Here is an 8,664-nt window from a genome sequence, read left to right on the forward strand (position 1 = left end):
CCTACTTGATCCATAGGAATCTATCGACTTTGACATTCAAAGCGTTAGGTGTGCCACTGCATTGCATTCATCCACATGTCACTCTACTCCATCCTCTCTGTGATGCTCAAACCAGCCCAAGACCAATCAAAAAATTCATGGCACACATGCACTCATTTAATTGTAAATGTGAGACATTCGCCTCATCAATCAGTTAACACAATAATGCAAGCTGTTCTCTTAAAAGACTTCTGCAATCACTTGAATTTATAAGGAGAATCTACACTGGTAGAAGAAATGAGAAGCCACAGTACTTTCTCTATTTGCAAAACTCACAACAAAGTTACCAAGTTAATTCCAAGTTGAATTCCTAGACACCTGTATACTCTTCACTGAAAATGGCATGTGGAATGGTTACAATAAGATTACGTTTTTTTCCAGGAAGATTCTGGAGTCTTAGCTGAAATCAAGTGTAACTGAACATTTTTCATTCAACATTTTTTTTACAGTGCCAACTCAGCAATGTTTTCTGATGTAATAAATAGGATGAATGGATTTGGAAAATGTAAGTGAAGTTAATAGTTCAACAAATATTTATTGTATACATGTTGAACAAGTCAAATGCTAGCTTTGTGTATCAGACATAGCTATACACTGATAAAGCATAAAGCATAAAACAAAACAAATGGTGTATCATCACTAAAACCCCTAACCTTAGAAATGATTCCTAACTTCACTGATTGATTTTAAGAGAGAGAGAGAGAAAAAAAAAACCTTCTGAGCTACAACTGCCATTATTCTGTGTACTCTATAAGGCAGTAATACAGTGTAGTTTGTGGGTTAATTTTTGATCATGAACTGTCAACTTTCTATCACAACTTATTACAAAAATGTGAGTAAGCAGTTAAGTATTTTAATGGTAATTTGACCTAATATGTTGTCTGTTGAATCTAATAAGTCTTTGTTTTTCCTTTCACATTTGTAGTGATTTTAAAAAAAATATCAGTATACAAGTGTTCGGAAGTTACTTTAAAAAATCTACTTTTTCACATAGGTTATGGGAGATTTCAATACAGCTTTGCTACTGCTACTCTAGTGCAGTATTAGAGCAAGCAATTTTTAAATTTTTTAATTTTAGATTCAAAGAACAATATTTGTTAGATAGGCACATTGCAAACTTATGGGAATTGGCCTTCAGGTGTTGGCATTACTCAAATAGTGAATATTGTACCAGAGAACTAGTTTCTGAATCTTCAACTCTCTTCTCCACCTCCCCACTTTTAGTGCCCCCAGTGACTATTATTTTCGTCTTTATGTTTACTTAATTCCCACATGTGAGAATATGTGGTGTTTGGTTTCCTGCCTTTAACTAAATTCACTTAAGAAGGTGTTCTTAACCAGGTTTGGTGGCTCAGCCTGTAATCCCGCGCCTTTGGGAGGCTGAGGTGAGTGGATCGCCTGAGCCCGCGAGTTCGAGACCTGCCTGGGCAGCGAGACCTCATCTCTACAATAAATCAAAAAATTAGCTGGGCGTGGGTAGCGCATGCCTGTAATTCCGGCTACTTGGAAGGCTGAGGCAGAACGATCGCTGGAGCCCAGCGGGTCAAGGCTGCGATGACTGGGAGTGGCCACTGCACTCCAGTCTGGGCGACAGAGTGAGACTCCAACTCAAAAAAAAAAGAAGGTGTACTCCAGTTCCATCTATATTGCTCGAAGGACATGGTATCTAACAAGTTCCCTTCTATTCAACATAGCACCAGAAGTCTTAGCCAGAGCTATTAGGCAAAGAAAAGAATAATTAAAGTCATCTGAATTGGAAAGAAGGAAGCCATTCTTTTTTCTCTGCATTCATATCAACATTTGTTGTTCTTTGACTTTTTAATCATAGTGATTCTTACTGGTATAAGATAATAGCACAAAGTGGTTTTATTCGCGATTATCTGATGATTAGTGATGCTGAGCATTTTTTCACATTTGTTGGCTCCTTAGATGTCTTCTTTTGAAAAGTCTCTGTTCATGTACTTTGCCTACTTTTGATGAAGTTGTTTGTTTTTCATGTTGCTTAGGTTCATTGTAGATTCTATATACTAGTCCTTTGAAGCACAATTTGCAAATATTTTCTCCTATTACATAGATGTGTTTCTTCACTTTGTTCATTATTTATTTTGCTATGCAGAATCTCATTGAATTAAGTTCCATTGGTTTATTTATTTATTTACTTATTTTGCACTTGCTATTGATGCCTTCATCATAAATTATTTGCCTAGGCCAATGCCCAGAGGAGTTTTTCCTAGGTTTTCTTCTATGATTTTTATAATTTCACATCTAACATTGAAGTCTGTAATCCATCTGTAATTAATTTTTGTGTATGTTAAGAGTCGGTTGTTCAGTTTCATTCTTCTGCATGCAGCTAGCCAATATTCTGAGCACCATTTCTTTATTTAATATAGGGTTCTCCCACGTTGCTTAATTTTTTGAGCTTTGTTAAAGATAAGTTTGTTGTAGTTATGTGGCTTTATTTCTGAGTTTTATATTCTGTTTCATTGACCAATGTGTCTATACCATTTTCCTTTAGTTGTTATAGCCTCAAAGTATAATTTGAAGTCAGGCAATGTCACGCTTCTGCAGTTATTATTTTTACCTAGAATTGCATTGGCTACTTTGACTCTTTTTTGATTTCATATAAACTTTAGACTATAGATCTATAGATTCATGTAGATTTATTTGGGTAGTATGGTAATTTTAATGATATTGATTATTCGAATCCATGTGTTGTTCTTCCATTTGTTTGTTTCATATATGATTTCTTTCATCAATGTTTTGTGGTATTCCTTGCAGAGATTTGTTACCTCTTTAGTTAAATGTATTCCTAGGTTGTGTGTGTGTGTAGTGGGTGGTGGCTATTGCAAATGGAGTTAAGTTTTTGATTTGCTTCTCAGTTTGAGTGTTCTTGGTGTATAGAAACACAACTTTTGTACTTTGATTTTGTATTGTGAAATTTTATCTAAGTCATTTATCAGCTCTAAAAATCTCTTGGAGAAGTTTTGGGGTATTCTAAGTATACAATAATGGCATCAGTATGCAGAGATAGTTTGACTTCTTTCTTGTCAATTATGTTTGCCTTTTTTTTTTTTTTTCTTTTGAGAATGCTCTGGCTAGGACTTCCTGAATGCTCTGGCTAGGACTTCCAGTATTTTGTTGAATAGGAGGAAGTGTGTTAGAAATTCCAATAATCCAGCCGGGCTCGGTGGCTCAGCCTGTAATCCCACGCCTTGGGAGGCTGAGGTGAGTGGATTGCCTGAGCCCGCGGGTTCAGAGACCTGCCTGGGCAACTTGGCGAGACCTCATCTCTGTAATAAATCAAAAATTAGCTGGGCATGGTAGCACACACCTGTAGTTCCAGTTACTTGGGAGGCTGAGGTGGAAGGATCCCTGGAGCCCAGGAGGTCGAGGCTGCGGTGGCCAGGAGCAGCCACTGCACTCCAGTCTGGGCGAGAGTGAGGCTCCAACTCAAAAAAAAAAAGAAAGAAAGAAATTCCAATAATCAGGTCCCAATCCAGACCTACTGAGTCAGAATTTGTACTTTAACAGAATCTTCAGGTTGTTAGTAAGTGCATTAAATTTTACCAGCTAATTGAAGTATAACCTGCATAGAATAAACTGCATAAACTTAAACTATGTGATTTGGTAAGCTTTGACATATGCCTACAGCAGTGAAATCAAACTGACAATGAAAATGATATACATATCTATAACCTCAGAAGTTTTCTTGTGTCCCTTTGCAGTCCCTACATCTTACCACACTTCATGACATCTCTAGGCAACCCTTGCTATGCTTTCTGTTACTCTAGATTTTCTTCCTATCCCCAAGACCCTGGTGAAAAAGGAGAAAGGAAAAAACTGGATAGGCGGACAGATTGGGGTCTTCCCATAAAAAAATGTTTTCGCAAGACTTGACTGAGAACATCCTTTTCCAGGTCCACGGACTTCCCTTTTTGTGTGCTCCTTCTTGATTGGCCCTTTTCAACCTTCTCCCAATTGGTGCATTTTCAATCCCACACCCATGGTGCCGCTCACTGATGGATGTTATCGCCAACCAATCAGCATGCTTTCAAGACTCTATAAACCCCTGACTGCAGAGTCATTGTTATGAATCCTTTTTCAGGTCTCCTCCTGCTGCCAGGAGCTTTCCTATCTTCTAGTAAATTGTGACTTACCTCCATGTCCACGTTCCTCATTTTTCCTGGGCATGAGACAAGAACCCAGAACTCCTGAACTGGAACAGCTGCACACATTGGACAGGAAGAGCTGGACCCACCCAAGCTGAGCTCTTCAGCACTCCTTGGGGGCCTGGCTTGCAGGCCCACTAAACCGATGGAACTGTAAACGCTTCTTGGGGACTAGCTTGCTGGCCCACCAAATTGAAAGAGCTGTAAATACTTCTTGGGGCTTATTGACCTCCAAATTAAGAGAACTGTAACACTTCTTGGAGTTCTGTGCCGTTGACATCCTTGAATTCTTAGGTGGCACCGCATTCCCATATCTGGATGCCATCATGTCCTCAGTCAACACACGGAGTTCAGGCTGACAGTGCGGCTCTGGAAACTGCAACATTTCATGAGGGCTCAGCTCTCCAACTCTTGGAACAAAAAGAAACTGCATCTTTTATTGCGGGCACATTTGGGATCCCTGGAAGGGTGAATTAAAATGGACCTATCTCTTTACTTTCATTTCTGAAGCTTCTTGTCCTCAGCTTTCCTATTGTGTAGGCTTTAATCTTTCCTATCACATTTTCTTTTCTTTGGGATTGCTGTGGCTACTGTTTCCTCTTTGTGCTCAATGTTTTGGGTGTTTCTGCAGCCTAGAGAGATGGCATTACTGGGCAATATGGGTAGCCAGTTTGGTCATTTGGAACGCAGCTCAGGGCAATGCTGTTTTCATCTTTTCCAAGAAGTAGGGAGATATAAAGATTTAAAGAATTCTATCTATTGATGAAATAACTCACTGACAGAAAGTAGGAGACTTTGGTCTTGTTTTCCCGCCATGTGAGAAATCAGCATAACTTGGTGAATATGATAACCTTTTCAGTGCAAGGAATTAACTTTTGGGAGGCATCTTGTTAGGTAGGTCAGGTCCCCACTTCCTCAGGCTCCTTCATTTTTATTTAAGGAGAATCTGGCTCTATAGTGTTTTGTTTTGTTTTGTTTTGAGAAAGCAGAAATTATTCACAGGACAGAAATGTTCCCAGAGTGAAAGAGGGCCCTAGGGGGTTGCTCTGGCTCTATAATTTTACTCTAGTATATAAAGTCTTGTAAGCACATATAAGGGATTCTATGGGTAGGTCAAAATTGATTAAAACCGTGCTCTTCCCTTTGAGGCACCTCGTTGGCTGTATAACCAGGTATGTCAAATACCTCATCTGTTGACTCTATTAGAGCCAGCTTACAAAAGTTCAATGTCCTGCCTCTTTTGAAAAGGTGCCTCACTGGCTCCTGGTTTGTGTTTTTCAGAGGAGACTGTCTTGATAGACCCACCTACCTTCCTCAGTCAGGTTTATATCTCCAAACTTGAATGGTTACTTACTAGGGAAAGAGAACTTTGGAAAGTAATTTCTCCTATTAATATGATTGCTGCAACTCGGTTCAATCCATGGTCTCCTGACCAGAGATTCACAGAATGTCCCAAGATCACCCACCCCCTATCCCCGTTAGAATCCCTTGCCCAAATACAATTACTCCAAGGTCTTTTTCAAGACAGTCTAGATTGGAGGGGTGTCGTTAGGATTTCAGACACACAGTGGAAAGGTCGGGACACTGCACAAATAAGCATTACTAATCCTGCTGACCAGGCCCCTTCTGCTATACATAGATGGAGGAAACAGTTGCATCCATGGGGACACCATGAGCATATAAAGACAGGCAAGTGAGGGGACACCCTTTTATCTTTGGTCCTTATTCATGCACATTAGTTGGAAGAATAAAAGCTAAGGGACACCTTTCTTTTGCCTCTTTCCATATAGGTAATAAGCCATCAGGACATCTGCAGTGTGCACTCCTTTTGAGTGCATCCTGAGACACTGGGACTCCTTTCATCCTCAGAACCCAAAGAAAAAGCATGTCAGATTCTTTTGCACCCAAGTGTGGCCAAATTATAAGTGGCGAGATGGATAGATATGGCCTCTGAGGGTGGCGGGGGAGTTAGTCGTTTCAAAAGATGGTCCCAATGAACCAAGGTTGCCAAACCCAAAGGCACCATTAGGGAAGGCATCTGTCCCTGAAACCATTCCAGCTCATCCTGTCTCCTGCCTTATCTGGGTCCTTCCTATACTTCAAACCTGACCCACTCTAAAAACCCTCATCTTAGTCAAACTCCTGCTTTACTCATGCCCCTGGAAGAGAGGCTTAGTGAATGTGACTCCAGCAAGGTACGGGTACCCTTTTCCTACAGGTCTTGAAACAAATTAAGGGAAATCTTGGTAAGTTCTCAGATGACCCTGACAAGTATATGGATGCTTTGCAGAATTTAACCCAAGTATTTGAGTTCTCCTGGAAGGATGTTTTATTACTCTTAAGCCTAACACTGACAACCACTGAGAAACAAGCAGTCCTGCAAGTGGCAGAGAAGTTTGGGAATGAAATTTGTATTTAATATAGTGTCAGAGAGGGGAAAGAACCTTATCCAATTGGAAAATCAGCAGTATCACTGGAAGCCCTAAATGGGATCCTGATGGTGACTTGAGAGAGTGGATGAGGAAATAGTTCCTGATGTGCGTATTGGAAGGTTTAAGTACTAGAACTAAATCTCTCAACTACTCTAAGCTACCCATGATAGAACATGAGTCAGATAATAATTCCTCTGTCTTTCTGGAAAGGCTAAGAGAGGTTTTGGTTAAGCACACCTCCCTAGATCCTGAATCAGTAAAAGGGCAACTGAACCTAAAAGACAAGCTTATTACTCAAACAGCCCTACATATCAGGAGGAAGTTGTAAAAGCTGCCCATAGGACCAGATAGTACTTTGGAGAACCTTCTGATTTTCAATATCAAAAAAAAAAAAAAACCTTCCCTGTTGAAGGTTCTTCTTGCCACCCTCATCACAAATCATGTGATCATATGTTTGAGGTTTTATTCTGGTTTCCTTATTTTTTTACATTGGTTCATGTCCATTCTTATTCAAATACCACAGCGTTGTTATTACTGCAGGTCTTTAGTAATTTTTAAAATTAGAAAGTGTAAGCCCTGCACAATTGTTCTGCTTTTTCAAGATTATTTTGGCTATCTGGAGTCCCTGAAGATTCTATACCAATATTAGGATGAACATTATATATTTTTTAAATTATTATAAATTACTTGAAAGTATACAATAAAAAAAATATATCCTTAATAAATTTTCTTGAATATTGAACCTGCAACTATAGTTCTAAAGAATCACAATGAAGTACAAAAGAAAGATGTCTAAACTGGTTAGATTTGTAGTGCAACAGATGGGAGCTAAGAGTAATAAAAATCATTTTACTTGGTAAATTTCTATAAAATAGCATTTCCTCTTTTCTGGATATGCACTGTGGTATGCCAATTTGAAGCTTTGCTACAATGAGAGAAAAAAATATGTGAGGGCTGAATTCATAAAATTTGTTATGTGGACTGTAAAGTACTTTAAAATGTAGACCCTTTTCTTGATAGCTATGAGCATATTTTCCTTGATACTTTTGGGCAAATAAATATACAGAACTCAGCATACCCTAGCAATTACCAACTTCCCGAGTATCATACATTTTCCACTACTCCTGTATTTCTCTGTCATTGAGTAATATAATTACTATACTGCATTTCTTTATTTTCTTTGAAGTTATTCTTCATCTCCTGTTTGCAGTGCAGTTGAAAATATGTCGACACATTGAAAAATGCTCAATGTAAAATAAACACATCCCAACTTCTTATTTTTAATGACAAATAAAAATATATCTTTGATCATATGATTTAAACCTGTGTGAGTTAAGACATAAGGATTACACAAAAGGGATGTATTTTATTATAAAATAGAAAATGATTAAGCAATCTAGAAATTAGGAAGAGAAAAATATAAGGTTTCATATGTAGATGAGTTTAATTTTTTTCAATCTATAGTTTTATGTGTAATCTTATAATTTTAATAGCAATCATACTAATTTTCTTGAGAGAGTTTAGTTTCTTACTAATGTAACATACTTTAACTTTGCTTATAATCTGGAAATTAATAATGTTGACATTACATTAAAGGGTAAGTTTGTGAAGTTCAGAATTCAGCCAGATATGCCCATAAACTATTTGAAACACATACATTATCGATAATAATTATTTTCCCCAAATTTTAAACAAATGTTTCTACTAGCAAAAAAATGAGATGATTGGACTGCTAAATCTAGTATCCTCTTTTATTTGTGTTTTCACATTCTGAGATGCCTACAATTTGTACTTTCATAGTGCTAACACACTCTAGCACGTGCAATTTGTTGTCAGTTAAATATTCGTAGTCTGACATCAACTTTCTTCTTGTAAGAGAAACACTCAAAAAGGAGATGCTTTACCAAAAGAAATATAAACTTTGTGGGTAATCTTTAAGCACAGAACTATGTTAAACACGATGTAGCAAATAATCTGAGAGCAATAATATTTCTTTTATTTTTATTTTTTTGAAAGCAGGATTT

The sequence above is a fragment of the Carlito syrichta genome, unplaced genomic scaffold, assembly GCF_000164805.1.
Source record: "Carlito syrichta isolate Samal-C Ts95f unplaced genomic scaffold, Tarsius_syrichta-2.0.1 Scaffold315555, whole genome shotgun sequence".
NCBI classification, from domain to species: domain Eukaryota; kingdom Metazoa; phylum Chordata; class Mammalia; order Primates; family Tarsiidae; genus Carlito; species Carlito syrichta.